At 40.5% G+C, this 18,030-nt stretch overlaps 1 pseudogene; it reads left to right on the forward strand.

Moving 5' to 3' along the window:
* The first annotated feature begins 1,783 nt into the window (after positions 1-1,783).
* LOC101099492 lies at positions 1,784-16,481 on the forward strand (annotated as a pseudogene).
* Positions 16,482-18,030: the final 1,549 nt, after the last annotated feature.

The raw sequence follows: 18,030 nt of genomic DNA on the forward strand, positions 1-18,030 counted from the left end.
AAGCTTGTCTCAAAGCAAAGACTGGTGTCGATCCCCAGCCAACTTAAAGGATGAACGGGGCCATGAGACTATTTTAGGATAAAAATAATAACTACTACTTTTTGAGCCCTATGTTTCAGGGATTTTAAATACATTAGCTAGTGTAGGCCTAATGGCAGCCTTGTGAGATAGATACCATTGTTCCCAATTTCTATACAACCGAGCATTGTGAGGCCTGGGGCAGTTAGGAAAGTTCTGCCTGACCCCAAAGCCACTGTTCTCAGATTCACAGTATTAATATGCCTCTCTGGGGCTCAAAGGAGACACAAAGCTGAGGACATGAACCAAATGTGGTTTGTTTGTTTGTTTGTTTTTTTCCTAAAGAATTCCAGTTTTCCTTGAGCTTGGATTAGAGCTTTATCTTAAAGAAGTCATCATAGTCGCTCTTTCCAGATAAGACGCAACGTCTAATCTTGAGAAAAGCAGTGAGCATTTCCATTTCTGCTGAATGCATCAAAACCAAACCAATAAAGTCTAGCCTTTGTGACAGTTCTTTGTCTCTTCCGAGGCTAAAAATGTCTGGACACACTGAGTCAGTTGGAGTGTCAGCACTCTCTTGACCTGGCACACAAGTGAATATGAGTCACTAAAAGGATTCGAAACTCAGGGTCAGGAAAACACTGCCATTAAGTCAGTATAGCCAAAAATATTCGGGCGTCAACCTTGTGCTCCTGGATGTAGCTTGTTCATTCATCTATTTGTTTATTCAGCCAGTAAATATCTATCCTAACACACTCACATATAAAACACAGAGTAAAAAGTCTAATGAATACAAAATAATATAGTGAAAAGCAAGTTCACACCACAGTCCTCCAGATTTTCTGCTTAAGGACAACTCCCGACACCAGTTTCCTGGGGATCCTTCTAGAGATATTCAAGGCATAAATGTAACTTTCCCTTGCTTTTCTTTCTTTTTTTTTTTTAATTTTTTTAAAGGTTTATTCATTTTTGAGAGACAGAGAGACAGAGCGTGAGCACGGGAGGGGCAGAGAGAGGGGGAGACACAGAATCTGAAGCAGGCTCCAGACTCTAAGCTGTATGCACAGAGCCCAACGTGGGGCTCGAGTTCACGAACCGTAAGATCCTGACCTGAGCTGAAGTCGGACACTTAATTGACTGAGCCACCCAGGCGCCCCTCCCTTGCTTTTCCTAACTGTTATTGAATCCTTGAGATAGCCTGAGCACTGGTTTATATAAAGTGATGGCCAAGACTTGGCCCTGCCCCCCGAGGAAGAGGTGGATACATAAACCAATTGCCACCGTATGATTGAGAAGTGCTCTGATGTTTATGGGAATGGTAGTGATCTGAGTAGACTAGGGCTGAAATGCTAATGGATCCGATCAGCTGTTGCAATAAATTGTTGTCACCAGTGCTTGCAAATTATTTTTTTAAAAGGTTATGGCTTATTCCTGTGATAATCATTTATTCAAACTAATATTAATATCAAATTAATATTCTGACTTTCTTTTGTGAGTGATACGGAAAGATGTGGAGGTCAAGCTGGTTCCCTGAGAACTGTGTGTGACCCTGGGCATGCCCATGGTATGTCCTCCCACAAATGTGATCTGATCCACATGTTGGGAGGTTGAAAATTTCAGACATCCAGTGGTTGATGGGGGCCATAATAGCCTCATTTTCTGGGATACCACCAGAAAGCTTTCCCCAAATATTATATGCTTCGCATTCAGTTGGGATATCAGTCTCTTGGTTGCCTGGTTTCAAAACATTCATACTTGTAATAGGATGGAAGTCAGGAAGTGGCAAAGCCGCCCATCTGGATTGAATACAGTTCGGGACAGTAGTCTGTGCACCGTGAGGCAGATAACGTTTTGCAGATTTAAGAGACGGTCGAATCTGATGCATGTGGATGCAAGCTACTGGTGGAAAGCCAGGAGCAGACCCTTTGAATGGACCTGGATTTATGGGAACTACTCAGGAGCTTGTAGGCTTTGAGGAGGGACATAGAGTGGTTATTTTGTTCACAAAGAGTTGACTTCAGTTAGCCTGGATTCTCACCCCATATTGAGTTTTATTTCCAGTATGAATGTAAACCAGCTCCAGACACAGATTCTCGGCTCAGATGCTCAGACTCTGCTCGATGACGGATAGAGAGTTAAAGAGAGAAAATAAAAAAGGGCATAAATAAGTTTCACATGATTTCCAATCCAAACTAAGAGTTGGCTCTGTTTCACTCAATCAGCCAGGGGCAGAGAGCATTTTGCAAACTTCAGTGGCTCTTTCAGAAAGCCTGGTCTATATCCTGTTTTCAAAAGGAAACCCAGAACCTGTCAGATGTGCCCTGTTTCTGTTTCTGTGGCAGCTCACCTCGTAGCTGTTCTAAGATAGAAAGTGGCCCAAGTACATTCGTTCTCCTCTAGTTTTTCCAAATGTGCCCAATTGAGGGACGAGACATTTTGCTGGTTGTTTTAACACATGAGGCAGAAATGCATCTAGGAATGAAGCACAGCTGAATTGTCAAAGGTAGGTCCATAAAATACAATCCTTCCCAAGGATTTCCTTCCTGGGGAGCCCAGGTGGCCCCAGCTTGACAGCAGGGTCTCTGTGCTAACTTAGGTTTTCATATCATGTCAGAAAAATAGAAATATAATTCTCTTCCCTTGCTAGAAAACTCAAATTTGTATAGTTTTTTTTTAATTTTTTTAACGTTTATTTATTTTTGAGACAGAGAGAGATAGACCATGAACGGGGGAGGGGCAGAGAGACAGGGAGACACAGAATCGGAAGCAGGCTCCAGGCTCTGAGCCATCAGCCCAGAGCCCGACACGGGGCTCGAACTCACAGACCACGAGATCGTGACCTGAGCTGAAGTCCGACGCTTAACCGACTGAGCCACCCAGGTGCCCCTCAAATTTGTATAGTTAAAGAACAAATATTAAAGTCTCTTTTTAATAAATGCTATGATACAGGGTATGGAGTATGAGAGGGTCCCCCCCCCCACACACCTCTATTCCTTCTTTCTTTCCACATGAGGCCGAAGTAGACCTGAGTGAAATCTTGCTTTTTGCTCAGTTTCTTTTCCCTAGCTGAGTTAAAGCACAAAAAGAGTGTATTTTCCAAGTACCTTATGGGATCCTGACAATTTATTTCTTCCCTTTGCTTTGAAAATGACCCCTAAAGAGATAAAATTGTTTGCATTAGTTCTTAGAGAAAAGCAGCCAAGGTTTTATTAAAAACACTGCCCTTTGTATTCTTGCATATTTTCTTTCCCTGTCTAATATGGGAAGATATCAAATGTAAAAGAAACACAAACATAAGACACTGCTCCTTTCATCTTCACTCAGTTTCCAAAATCCTCCAACACATTACCTTATTCTTCTTATTAAACTTTAAAAAGGAGCAAGTGGAATGCTGCATTTAAATTTCGAGGACTGAGGACTGGGGATAAGCAATCTGCATTGTGTCATTTGTTAGGTTCTCCTAAGATCTTCTCACTCCGTATTGGGACTGGCAAAACATTTTTATACCTCGGGGAACACATTCATACCAACTGGTTTCTTATGGAACGCAATTCTGGAAATTCCTCTTCTTTGATGTGACTGGATTCTTTAATTTTTAAGAAACAGAGATGAAAAGTGTCACTGATCCCTGGTAGAGTAAATAAACCTTAAAACAAGTTCAAGGTTTCCCTTAAACATATATAATGTATTATTGATAATGCTTGGAACGGCAAAACTCTAAAGTACATATAAGAAATAATTCAAAGATGAAATATAATGATGAAAAATAATATAATGAAAAATATATGATGACCTCTGTTTTCCTTTTTTTTTTTAATTCCCAGCCTAATTTTGTTCACTAAAACCTGTCTCTGTCAAAGCCATCTTAACAAAAAAATTTTTTAATGTTTATTTACTTTTGAAGGAGAGAGAGAGAGTGTGTGAGCAGGGGAGGTAGAGAGACAGTGGAAGACACAGAATCTGAAGTAGGCTCCATGCTCTGAGCCATCAGCACAGAGCCCAATGCGGGACCCGGACCCACGAGCTGTGAGATCATGACCCCAGTTGAAGTCAGACACTTAACTGATTGAGCCACCCAGGCGCCCCCAAAGCCATCTTTAAAAGCCATAGTTATGAAGCAGCAGACTCTGTAGCATAATGGGGACAAAATCTTGTGATAAAATTCTTAATTTTTTTCACTTAACCTGTTAATGTTTTTTAAAAAAGACTAAAAGGAAACATACCAAAAGACTATCCTAGAATTATTCCTTATATTCTTCTTCTTTCTTTTTTTCTCCTTTTTGTAATTTGGGACAATCACTTTTTGAACAACAATTACAAAAAGACCAGCCATAGTCCTTATATTTTTCATGGGTCTGATTTATCCTGGACCACCCTGTACTTGGAGATGCAGGCCTCTGACTTAAAAAAAAAATATATGTACTTTAAACTTTGAATAGCTTATCAGAAACCATAATGGTGCCTGATAAAATCTCAGCCCTCAAAGAAAAAAATATTTGAGGGGTACAGTGCGTGCTGGGATAAACAGTTTGAAACCAAGTGAATAATGAGGTTACTGAGTCCGTGATGAGCACACCTGAGTTTTGATAAGCATGACCCAATAGCATGTGGTGAAATCCTCCATCCACGGAGAGTGTCTCATCTGTACTGAACTCACCAGAAGGAGCCTTTGGTTCCTATAAAGCAAGGTACAATAAATCAGGGGAAAGCCGCAGATCCTGTCAGACCTGCCTGCATTCCTTTCCCCTCAGTGATTCCTTAGTTCAAGAGGGTTCATCCTTCGGGAATATTTCAACACCCTTTTGGAAGCTATGCCAAAATCCAGGGTTTTGACAGCTTGATAAAGCCTTATATTATCCTGAGATAGAGAAAAACCTGACTCTGGGAAGGGCTAAGTTATCAAAGGCAGTACCGAGTAGCAACAGTGAGTTAACTGGCAGATCTTGAGGGGATGAGAGTGCCTTTGAACTTGCTGGGAATTTTAACAGCAAGAGTGCAGATTCCTAGGAGAAAAGCTGTTACTAAAAGAAGACAAAGACCTAGTAAGTAGCTTTCCAGCTGGATAAAAAGACAGGAGTTAGAATCCATCGGCTATAGAGTCCTATGTTCCATTTCCATCATTATACTGGGGGAGAGAGTAGATTCAGAGAAATTTGCGGGATGGTGTTGAAAATAGATGCCCCAAACAAGAAGTTGGGGGGGGGGGTGTTCATTTCTTTTGGTATTATGGACTAGAATGTAAAATATCAGTGTGAAGAGGGAATTAACTGGACCGGGTGGAATGACAAAACAGGAGCCATTGGGGATCTGGTGATTTTATAGATGCCGAGGCTGAGTTCAGCTCTCTTCCTGGGAACTACTCTCTTTGAAGTCAGGGCAAGTTGGGAACAGAGCGGGCAAAGGGAAGAGTGGAAATTAGGATGAGAATGACTTTTGTAGTGTATCATTTCCCTCAAACATTTATTGCTTTTCCCTTTTTTCTTCATTCAGCAAATACTTCCTGACCTTCTCCTTATGCCTAGCATTCTACTGGGCACTTGGGATTTGAAGACAGGAGAATTCCTGGTCTTGAAGAGTCTGCAGTAATGGCAAATACTAACTCCTATTCTCTTTCTGGTTAGGAATAGCTCTGAGGACGTGATGCACTGTCCCATATTTCTATTATCTTACATCGCAAATTTGAAGACATTTCTCATTTCACCTAAGTTTACTCTTATTTTTAAAGCCATTGGTTAAATGTGTTAAGGTAGGTTAAATTTTGATGTTATTAATTATGCTTTTTCACCTTAATAAATTAACTGATTTGAAAACAAAATCCCAAGTCAGAGAGACCTTCCATTCTGGCTACTGTTTTTAACAATATGGCTTCTAAGTTGATTTCATGAACCGCTTTTTCCTTATGTTGGAATCTGGGGACAGTATTACAGATTTGACCTGCAGGGGGGAGATGAATTAATTTTTATCAGTTAGACATCTAGCTGGTCTGAAAACAACCACTGAAGGGTATTTGTTTGTTTTTGCCTACAAAAATATTGACAGCCACGCAACCAAAATGTAAAGTTTGTAAAAGGAAAGAAAAATCCCTACTTTGTCCTACCCAATCTTCTCTGAAGACAGGAGGAAGAAACTTCTGTAACTTTCCAAGAAGTGAAACCAATTGACATTTTAAAAAGCCACATTATACTCATAACCAGTAATATAGTAAGTTTTCAGAAGAGCCATTTCTGATCAGTCAGAATATAAAATAGAATTCAAATACCTATTTCCTTTATAGGCTTAAATTATTTTGACTAACAAGCTCAATATTGCTCTAGAAAAATTTCTCTATTTTGCCACTCTTTTGTGTGGCAAATTTTAGTTTCTCAAGGATGCCACGGGGATGGAACATTGAAGGCCCCTCCTGATCCCTGCCTCCAGAAATTTATGCCCCGCTGTAGTCACTTCCCACAATCCACGGCATCACGATTGGTCCGTGCAACAAAAGATTGTGGCAGAAGTGATGGTATGTCCTTTCCTGGGCTAAATCGTAGAAGACATTCTAGCTTCTGCCTCCCAATCTTTCTCTTTGTCTCTTTGATCATTCCGTCTGGGAGGCACCAGCTGTTGGGTTGTGAGGACAGTCAGGCAGCCCTGTGAATCATCATGTGGCAAGGTACTGAGGCCTCCTGCCAGCAGCCATATGAATGAGCCATCTTGGAAGCAGATCCTCCAGTGCTGCATAAGCCTTCAGATGACTGCAGCCCCTGCCAGACAGCTTGACTGCAACCTCGACAGGGACCCTGAGCCAGAACCATTCGGTTAAGTCATACCCAGATTCCTAACCCATAGGAACTGTGTGAAATAATGAATGTTTCCCGGGTTAAGCTGCTAAGTTTTGGAGTAATTTGTTATGCAGCCAGAGATAATGAATACAAGGGTCATTTCAACCCGGGGATTCGTTGCTTTTCTGATCCTCCGATCACACTCGGAATATCTACCACGTGAAATATTCTTACCAGGAGTCCTCGGAAGCTTTAAATCTCCTCAGTTCCCGGGGTTCCTGGCTCATTGGGTTAAGCTTTTGACTAGTTCAGGTCATGATGTTGGGGTTCGTGAGTTTGAGCCCTGCGTCGGACTCTGTGCTGACAACTCAGAGCCTGGAACCTGCTTCGGATTCTGTGTCTCCCTCTTTCTCTGTCTCTCCCCGATTCATGCTCTGTCTCTTTCTCTCTCAAAAATAGATCAACATAAAATAAAGGTTTTATCTTTTAAAATAAATGAATAAATCTCCTTAGTTCCTTGCATATCTCATGCATTAATACACATATTGTATATGCATACATGTCTAAAGTTAATACCTTTCTTTGTAAATGCTTTTTAAAGTTTATTTTTCCTAAATAGGACAATACATGCTTATTAAAGAAAATGTGGAGGGAAAGCTAATAAAAATTACCCATACTTTTGACACCCAAAGAGAACTATTATTAATATTTGCACGTACTTCCTTTCATTTTCTTTCTCGTTTAAAAAGAAGTTGTGGCCATACGCTGTATACCATGCTTTCAACAAGCCAAGTTCATTTTCTTTAATAACAAAACCCAATAATGTGCCTTGCTCATTCTTGTCATTCAGCTCCCTGCTCTGAGTGACAGGTTCCCAGGGAAATCAGATGTGACTGTGCCCTAAGTGTGCAGAAGGCCCTGTGAGGGTGTCGTGGGTTTGGAGCCAGGGCCTGGCAGGGAGTGATCAGTGTCTGGGGGTGCCAGACACATGGGAAATGATTTATACCAACGACCAGTCGCCTCTGCACACATTCTTTTTATTTTCAGTACTAACATGTGTGTAAAGGGCCACTCCCTGCCCAGCAACCCGTATTTATATCCACAAACTTGTTAAGAGAATCTACACTCCTTTATTTTTCTGTTCCTCTTCAAATAGAGCTGTGTAGAAATGTGAATTTACTAAATGCTGTTGAAAGCATCAGCAGCAGGGCCCTTTCCAAGGCCCTGGGAGGGGTGCTAGCAACGTGTTCACGTGGTCGTGTATTATAAAAAAAATTTTTTTTATTGTTTATTATTTTTGAGAGAGAGAGAGAGAGAGAGAGAGAGAGAGAGAGAGAAAGAGAGAGACTGAGAGCAAGCAGCGAAGGGGCAGAGAGAGAAGGAGACACAGAATCGGAAGCAGGCTCCAGGCTCTGAGCGCTCAGGACAGAGCCCGACGTGGGGCTCGAACTCACAAACTTCGAGATCGTGACCTGAGTTCTAATCGGCTGCCCAACCGACTGAGCCACCCAGGTGCCCCTCACGTGGTCATGTATTTATATAAAGTTAACAAAAGTGAGAAACTTCAGTCACAATTGTGAAGACGGCCGTCTCTTTCCTCTCTGCCCCTGCCCTGCAGAACATATACACTTGCCTTTATGCAGGGTGGGATTAAGTGTTTGGGAGCATTTTGCTTTTATAAATTTTTGTCGTCTTCTTCTTCTTCTTCTTCTTCTTCTTCTTCTTCTTCTTTTTTTTTTTTTTTTTTTTTTTTTTTTTGACTAGGCATGGAAAAATCATGATTCAGGACCTAGAATGTTAGAGATACAACTTGGTCTCTAAATGGCAGGTTTTTTTTTTTTTTTTTTCCAATTACTTGTACTGTAGGCAGAATTTATCATTTGTTAGTCTTATTTGTGAAGTCATTGGGAATTTTTGAGCTTTGAGAGTTACAGAATTAGAGGGCTTCTAATGAGCCCAATCTGTTCTAAATGGCTGTAATTCCAAGATTGTTTCATCAGAATCTATAGGTCCTCAAGCAACCCTCCTCTTTGTTGACTCCATTCTTTGACTTTCTTCCTTTGTTGACTCCTATTCCTTGACTCTATGCATATTTTTTGAAGAAAAAGGCTGCCTCTCCAGTTTTTCACTGTAACCCTTCAATTAAGAAAAAAACAAATAAATTTAACTTACTCCATGCAATGCCTTTAAACAAAAAAGGAATGCAAAATACACAGTACCAACCAGGTGGGTGATGCTCTTTATAAAAGACTGTGCAACAAACAACACAAAGAAAAAAGGGACAAACAAAAACCCAAACTCTTAACTATAGAGAATAGATGGGTGGTTACCAGAAGGGGTGGTGTAGGAGGCTAAGTGAAATAGGTGATGGACAGTAAGAGTACCCGGGTGGCTCAGTTGGTTAAGGGTACAACTCTCGATTTCCACTCAGATCTTGATCTCACGGTTTGTCAGTTGGAGTCCCGTCTCGAGCTTTGTGCTACAGAGCCCGCTTAGAATTCTCTCTCTGCTCTTCTCTCTCTCTCAAAATAAATTAAAAAAAAAAAAAAAGAGTACCCTTATTACGATGAGCACCGAATAATGTATAGAATTGCTGGAAAAAAAAAAAAAAGAAAGAAAAAGACTGTGCTACTTGGATGTTTATTCATTTCACCTGTTGATTAGAGGGAGCCACAGAATCCGAAGCAGGCTCCAGGCTCTGAGCTGTCAGCACAGAGCCTGATGCGGGGCTCGGACTCAAGAACTGTGAGATCATGACCTGAGCCGAAGTCAGAGGCCCAACCGACCGAGCCACCGGGGCGCCCCAATTTATTCTTGTCTTAAAAAAACTTTTTGAACAACATAAAAATCAATTCAATGCCTGCTGTGGCAGTCACAGAGATACATTGTTCAGATGTCCCCTTAAGAGAACCTGCTGTGGGTGCTTGGCAGAATGGCAAGCCCTGGTGCCACATCTTTGGAGCCTATAGCACTCACGCGGAGCCCCACCCTTCTGGGCCATTGACAGAACACTCTTGAGGTACCTGGCTACTAGTGCCGGTCCACCCTGCCTGATACAGGATTCCTCTCATGGGCAACTTTTGTGCAGACCCTCCCCCCATTAGCCTGTCGAGGCTTTCTCAGAACTGTGCCAGGTTCTGAGGCTCTTCCTATCCAATCTTTACTTCCCCCTCTCCCTTCACAGGCAGCGGACCTGATCATGGTCTGACCCTCTCTTTGTCTATTCCTACTCTGTCTGTCTCCCTCTGTCCTTCATAGGCTTCCCCCTCAGTAAATCTCTGGCATGTCAAATCCCGTCCTAGCATCTGCTTCTCTGTGCATCTGAAATGACACATATGTACATTGTTAAAAATGAACTAATCCGGAAGGGCTTATACTAAGAAGCAACAGTTCCCCATCCTCCTCTTGAATAACGCCTTTCCCCAATCGCTCACACGGGGAACCACTTTTAACAGTTTTTCTTTTTAGCTCTTTTGGTAGTTACCATATCTGTAAAAGAATACATTTATGACAGGGGCACCTGGGTGGCTCAGTCAGTTAAGCATCTGACTCTATTTTGGGTCACAGTTCATGAGATCGAGCCCCACGTCGGGCTCAGCACTGACAGCGTGGACCCTGCTTGGGATCTCTCTCTCCCTCTCTTTCTCTCAAAATAACTAAATATTTAAAAACAGTATGTTTATGACATACTGTATATTATTTATTTTGCTATTTGTTATATATTTTTATGTACTTGTTATGTGTTATATGTTATATATTGTATGTATAAATATATATTTGTCATGTATTATTGTTTATCGCTATAATATGTTTACACAATATCTTTCTTTTCTTTTTTAACCATGGAGGCATAATTTAAAAAAAAAATTTTTTTTTAACATTTATTTATTTTTGAGACAGAGAGAGAGCATGGACAGGGGAGGGTCAGGGAAAGAGGGAGACACAGAATCCGAAACAGGCTCCAGGCTCTGAGCTGTCAGCACAGAGCCCGACCATGGAGGTATAATTGACATAAAATAAACCACTTATATTCAAAGTGAACAATTTGAAAATTTTTGACATTTGTGTACACCATGAAACTATCACCACAATCAAGAGAGTGAACATACCTATCACCCCTGAAACTTGCTTCATGCCTCTTTCAAATCATCCCTCCTATCTCTCTCTACAGTCCTTGATCTGCTCTCTGTCACATGGATTAGTTTCCTCTTTCTATAATCTTATATAAACTCGATCTTACGGTAAGTACAACTGGAGGGGCGGCTTCCTTTACTCAGCATAATTAATTTGAGACTCGTCCGTGTAGTTATGTGTATCTGTCGTTTATTCTTTTTTACTGCTATGTGGCACATCCCATTGTATGAATGTAACACAATTTCTTTTTCCATTCATCTTTTGGTGGACAGTGGGGTTGTTTCCACTTTGGGGCTATTACCAGTAGAGTTGCTATGAATATTTGTGCACAAGTGTTTGCATAGACATACATTATATTCTCTCTTTTCTCTTTCAATGATCGTTGTCCTTTATTGCCTAAAGTCCAGTACATTGGGTGCCATTTTTTCATATATTTTGTCTGATGATTTAGTCGTTTCAGGCAGGATGGTAAGTCTCGTCCGTCTTACTCCATTTGACTGGAAGCAGAAATATTTTGTACCTCTTTCATTTATCATAATCTTCCTTTAGGTGATGATATGCCATTACACGTATGGTATAAGAATCTTCACCACAGCTTTGTTTCTCCTGTCCTGGCCTTTGTGCTATGGTTGTCAGACTGTTACACACTCTTCAGCGGATTGTTTTTCTTTTCCTCTTTAACAATTTTAGACAATCTCTGTTGATTTCTTTGATGATAGACATGGATTGAGTTCACTTATCTTCCATCTTCCAAACTCTGCCTTCCTCTCCTCCACTTCAATACGATTACATCACCATTTTTAGATCCTTTGTTAGTTGCCTTTGTAACTGTATAAAAATATAGTTTTATATAGTGAATCCTTATTTTTAATTCCATCAACTACTGACAATATTTCTTGACACTTCACTTTGTGAGGTGAACATATGAACGTCTTTATCCTTTCCTTCATCTCTGTATTCCTTTCTACCACATTTAAATGCTTAATTCTTTTGGAAACATTTTAAAAATATTTATTTATTTATTTAGAGACAGCACAAGTGGAGGGGGGGGGGGCAGAAGGAGAGAATCCCAAGCAGGCTCTGCGCTGTCAGTGCAGAGCCCAATGTGGAGCTTGAACTCACAAACTGTGAGATCATGACCTGAGCCGAAACCAACAGTCAGACACTTCACCCACTGAGCCACCCAGGTGCCCCCAAATGCTTAGTTTTAACTTCTATTGTCAAGAAAGGGAACATGCATCTTGTTCTACCACCAGACCTAAGTGTTCCTTTTTCCTGGTGTGTGCGTTGATTCCAAGAGCTGCAAATTGGTCAACAGGGTTTACAACCTTTTTCTACATGAAGATTGTTAACAGATCAGCCACGTACTGTACTATAGTTACATATCTTCTTTGCATAGTCTTGTGTGTTTCTTGGGATTTCTAATTGTCTCTTTTGCCCCACCCCATATCCTGCATTGCTGCATTTTTCACAACTTGATATTCCAACTTCTTCACGATACTATCAAATCTGAATTCTTTCTCATATACATTTTCTTTCCAGACACCTACCTTTTGGAGACCTTGTTTTACCAGCTCTAGACTGGATTTTTGGGTTCTACATTTGGTGAAAAGTTGTCACCCTAGGTCTTCCTTCCATTTTCTCCTGACTGGCTTAATTGTTTCTTCAGCTCCACAAATTTTTAGTTTACTCCCCTATTTTTCTGGAACACATCCTTGAGTCATTTCCATGGAATGGGAATATTGGAGGTAAACTTACTGAGTTCTTCCTTGACTTACAATGTCTTTATTCTACTCTCAAATTTAATTAATAATTTCAGTATTGAATAAAATAATTTTCTCTCAGAACTTTGAAGGCAGAGTTCCATTGTCTTGTAGCATTTGGTATTGCTAAAGAGAAGTTTAATGCCAATCTGATTTTTTAGAAAGGAAGACAATTTACTTTTCCTCTCTGAAAATTTTTGGATTTTAAGAGACCTTTGATATTATGATAGGGATTGCATTACATGTGTACATTGCTTTGGGTAGTAGAGCTGTTTTAACAGTGTTTGTTCTTCTGATTCATGAGCATGGACTGTCTTGGTGAAAATGCAAATTGGTGCAGCCACTCTGGAAAGCAGTAAGGAGGTTCCTCAAAAAGCTAAAAATAGGGGCGCCTGGGTGGCGCAGTCGGTTAAGCGTCCGACTTAAGCCAGGTCACGATCTCGCGGTCCATGAGTTCGAGCCCCGCGTCGCGCTCTGGGCTGATGTCTTGGAGGGTGGAGCCTGTTTCCGATTCTGTGTCTCCCTCTCTCTCTGCCCCTCCCCCGTTCAAGCTCTGTCTCTCTCTGTCCCAAAAATAAATAAACGTTGAAAAAAAAATTAAAAAAAAAAAGCTAAAAATAGAACTACCCTATGACCCAGCAATTACACTAGGAGGTATTTCCCCAAAGGATACAAAAATACTAATTCAAAGGGATACATGCACCCCTATGTTTATAGCAGCATTATCTACAATAACCAAACTATGGAAACAACCCAAGTGTCCACACACACACACACACACACACACACACACACACACACAGAATGGAATATTACTCAGCCATAAACAAGAACGAAATCTTGCCATTTGCAATGATGCGGATGGAGCTACAGAGTATTATGCTAAATGAAATAAGTCAGAGAAAAACAAATACCATATGATTTCACTCATATGTGGAATTTAAGAAACAAAACAAACCAGCATAGGGAAAGAGAGAGAGGGAGAATGGCAATCCCAAGAAGCAGACTCTTAACTATAGAGAACAAAATGATGGTTACCAGAGGGGAGTTGGGTGGGGGGTGGTTAAATAGGTAATGGGGATTAAGGAGTGAACTTGCTGCAGTGAGCACTAATTATTGCATGTAAGTGTGGGGGTCACTATTGCACACCTGAAACTAATGTTACACTATATGTTATGTTAACTAACTGGAATTTATTATTTTTTTTAAATTCTTTTTTAATGTTTATTTATTTTTGACAGAGAGAGAGACAGAGCATGAGCAGGGGAGGGGCAGAGAGAGAGGGAGACACAGAATCCAAAGCAGGCTCCAGGCTCCGAGCTGTCAGCACAGAGCCCGACGCGGGGCTCGAACTCACGGACCGCGAGATCGTGACCTGAGTTGAAGTCGGATGCTCAACCGACTGAGCCACCCAGGTGCCCCTAACTAACTGGAATTTAAATAAAACCTTTTAAAAAATCTTTGATATTCTGAAATTTCACCATTTTGTGACTGAGTGGGGTTCATTTTTCATTCACTGTGTCTGGCCTGATAGCATTTTTTTTCCTTCTCTCTTCAGTCTAGAGACTCGTGTCTTTCAGCTGAGAAATTCTTTTTTATTATTTTTTTGTTTATAGTTTCCTGTCATCTCATCTGTTCTCTCTGGAGCTTCTAGTCATTGAACATTCACCGCTTGGATTTATACTTTACAATTTAGCCTTTCTTTCACATTTTCAATCTACCTGTATTTTCTACTTTCTTTGAGATTTCTTTGATTTTTATTTTTCAATCTGTTTTTAAAATTTCTGCTTAACCTACCATATTTTTAATTTCTAAGAACTCTTTTTTATTCTTGGGCCCTACCTTTTTTTATTGTATTTATTTCTTGAATTACAACCTTAATTATTTTTTTTAATATTCTCTTGAGGATACTACTTATAGTTAAAATATTCTTTTCTAGCAAATGTTCTTAAGATGTGCAAGTTTGTATATATTTTATATGTAAAATGAGTCTGGACATGTCCATGGACATACATTTTCAACTGCAGGCATTTGTAAAATCTACCAAGAGACATTATTTTTCCTCCTGGTAGATGTAAATTTCTTCAGCATGAGCTGAGTTTTCAAAATATGGAGTCCACATGTTCAGAGTATGTGCTTCCTCACTGAAGTAGCCCAGCCAGTTAGCCTTAGTGAAAGTTGTTTTTCTCCTTTCAAAAATTTGGGAGGTCTTTTCCTTTTTACTGTATATTTATATTCTACCTGTCAGTTGATGATCTGAGGCCAAGTGGTCAACATTGGAATAATGTTTGACTTGAGACAAATGGGGAGACTTAGCAACCAGGACAGAAACTTTTGCAAGAGTTTGAAAACTGATTGATATGGTCCCTCAGAGTGCTCCTAGGCATGGAGTGGGGGGAGTGTGTGTGTGGGGGGGAGGATGGGGGAGGTCATCGACCTGCTATTTATTCCTCTCAGAATCTGCCTTTCTTCTAGACAGACTAGTTGGGTGATCTGACTACGGTAATTCAGAGATTTAAAAGTATATGCAAGTTGACAAAGTGCATCAAAATGTTAGTCAGTCATGCTTATTTCTGGGCTTCAGGATGTGGGATGTTATCTTTCCTTGCTAAAAAAGATACGTATCTGGGGCACCTTGCTGGGTCAGTTAGAAGAGCATGCAACTCTTGATCTTGGGGTCATGAGTTTGAGCCCCATGTTAGGTGTAGAGATTACTTAAGTAGATAAAACTTAAAAAATACAATACAGGGGCGTCTGGGTGGCGCAGTCGGTTAAGCGTCCGACTTCAGCCAGGTCACGATCTCGCGGTCTGTGAGTTCGAGCCCCGCGTCGGGCTCTGGGCTGATGGCTCAGAGCCTGGAGCCTGTTTCCGATTCTGTGTCTCCCTCTCTCTCTGCCCCTCGCCCGTTCATGCTCTGTCTCTCTCTGTCCCAAAAATAAACGTTGAAAAAAAATTAAAAAAAAAATACAATACAATACAATAAATTTGTATCTGGAGTAATCAAAGCTTCTTCCAGACGCTCTTGTTTCCTGGACTTTTGTCACAGTAGGCCCCCCGACACCAGTCTTCGCTCCCACCTCAAAGAAAAAAACCTTTTTTGAGGCGTCAACTCCTCAGCACTTTCTGAAGGGAGAAAAAGAATAGCAAGAAGCAACTGAACATATTGATGAAGTACAAAATGAAATAGACTTAACGAACAAGCCAGTGAGGAGATTTTGAAAATAGGACAGAAATATAACAAACTCCATCAACCGTCCTTTAAGCAGAGGTCCAGTTGATGCCCCAAATCCCAAAGTTTTAGTTAAAATATTTGTCAACCACGCACAAGTGTCTGCACTGTTTGGGGAGGAGGATGAAGAGGTGCTGCATTTTTCGACAAGAGTTGAAGTGACAGAATTTGAGGGTATTAAATCAGGTTACAAAATAGATTTTTATTTTGAGGAAAACCCTTACTTTGAAAAGGAAGTTCCACCCAAAGAATTTTGTCTGAATGAGAGTGGTAATTCATCTTCAAAGTCCACTGAAATCAAATGGAAATCTGGAAAGGATGTGACCACACGTTCAAGTCAAGTGCAGAATGAAGCCAACAGGAAGAGACAGCATGAGGAACCAGAGAGTTTCTTCACCTGGTTTCCTGACCATTCTGATGCAGGTGAAGATGAGTTAGGAGAGGTCATCAAAGATGATATTTGGCCAAATCCATCACAGTACTACTGGGTTCCCAACATGGATGATGAAGAAGGGGAAGGAGAAGAAGAAGATGATGATGATGATGATGAGGGGGAAGAAGGAGAACGTGACTAATGGAACACTGATAGATTCGAACCTTTCTTTTTTTATTTTCTCCAGTCCCTGGGAGCAAGTTGCCATCTTTTTCCCCCTCTTATGCTCATTCGCCCTGTTTGTTGAAGTCTCTTTTCTTTCCCTTTATACGTGGTGCTCAACTTACTTGGTGACAGGGTGGAGCAGCGAAATACCTAGCACAGAATACAGTGGGAAAAAAAAAAATCTCTACCCATTTCTGTTCCAAATTCATTTTTATCCCTTCCTGTCTTAGCAAAAACTTTATGAGCTCAATACCGCTGTGCTCTTTGGGGAAAAAAGAAAAACTCTTTGCTCCCTCAGCTCTGCTGGAAGCTGGAGAGTGCTACACTCTTGTGTAGTAGTGCATAGAATTCTAGTTTTTTCCTCCTTTCTCTTATACTGGCTCAGAGATTACACTGTGTCTTTGTGGAAATATGGACAGTTAGCATTTACCGACATGTATCTGTCTACTTTCTCTTGTTTAAAAGAAAAAAAAAACAACTTTAGAAACTGAGGTTATAGAAGGTCAGCCTAGGGTGGGTTTCAGATGTTTGGATGGATTAAGTGGGCACTTTGACAACAAGGCTACTTCTTTGACGCATTTAATTGTGATGTTTAATGGCGATCCTTGCAGTTCAAGATGACACTTTTAAAATAAAATTCTCTCCTTATGAGGACTTGAGCCCTGCCAGTCAATGGGAGAATCAGCAGAACCTATAGGATCTTATTTGGAATTGAGATTTTCTATCATAATTTTGTTTCTGCTTACTTTAAAGTTTTCTTTTTGTTTCACGGGCAAGGATAGATGATGCTCAGTTTTAAATGTTAAATGTTTACAAGTTGCTTCCTTGAAATAAAACTAAATGTGTACACACACACAAAATTAAAAAAATACATATCAATATTTCTAAAGTTTTTACAAGGAACACGATTACTTCCATAATAAGAAAATAATTTATTTTTAAAGTATGCATAAGGCTTTCTTCTGAATCTTCATTTACCCGCTTAAAGGTAGCAGAAAAAAATCCAAATAAAACAAAATAAAATAAAAAAGCTATTTTTACCCCAGGGCTGATGGCTATACTTCAGGTGAAAAGACTGAATCTTGCAACTGACTTAGTTCAATGTACCTTAACCAAATAGGTGCTAAAGAAGAGAGAGATGGTGTGTGGGGGTGGGGGATGGGGTGGGGGGAGTGGGGGAGGGTGGGGGGGAGGACAATGTTGGGAATATATAGAGAAGGAGATGGGAGCAGAGAAAAGATGCCTCAGGTATACCCTCCTGCCCTTCTCAAAGCTCACAAATGATGGAAGCATGACTTTGGGGAAATAGTCTGGATTTGCAGATTAATATAATTGAAATGGTATATCTGAACTTTGAGGGTTGCCATGGTACATACTTATGAGCTAGGTTTCCTGACCTGGTATAATAATTCAGAAATCAGCTACGCACGTGATTGGGTGGTCCTTGCATCACTGACTGCCATGTAAGCAGGTAATATTCAGATCACACATGCTACCCAAGCAGCCTCTGCTTTGAAGGGGGCTTT

Source organism: Felis catus, chromosome C2, assembly GCF_018350175.1.
Source record: "Felis catus isolate Fca126 chromosome C2, F.catus_Fca126_mat1.0, whole genome shotgun sequence".
NCBI classification, from domain to species: domain Eukaryota; kingdom Metazoa; phylum Chordata; class Mammalia; order Carnivora; family Felidae; genus Felis; species Felis catus.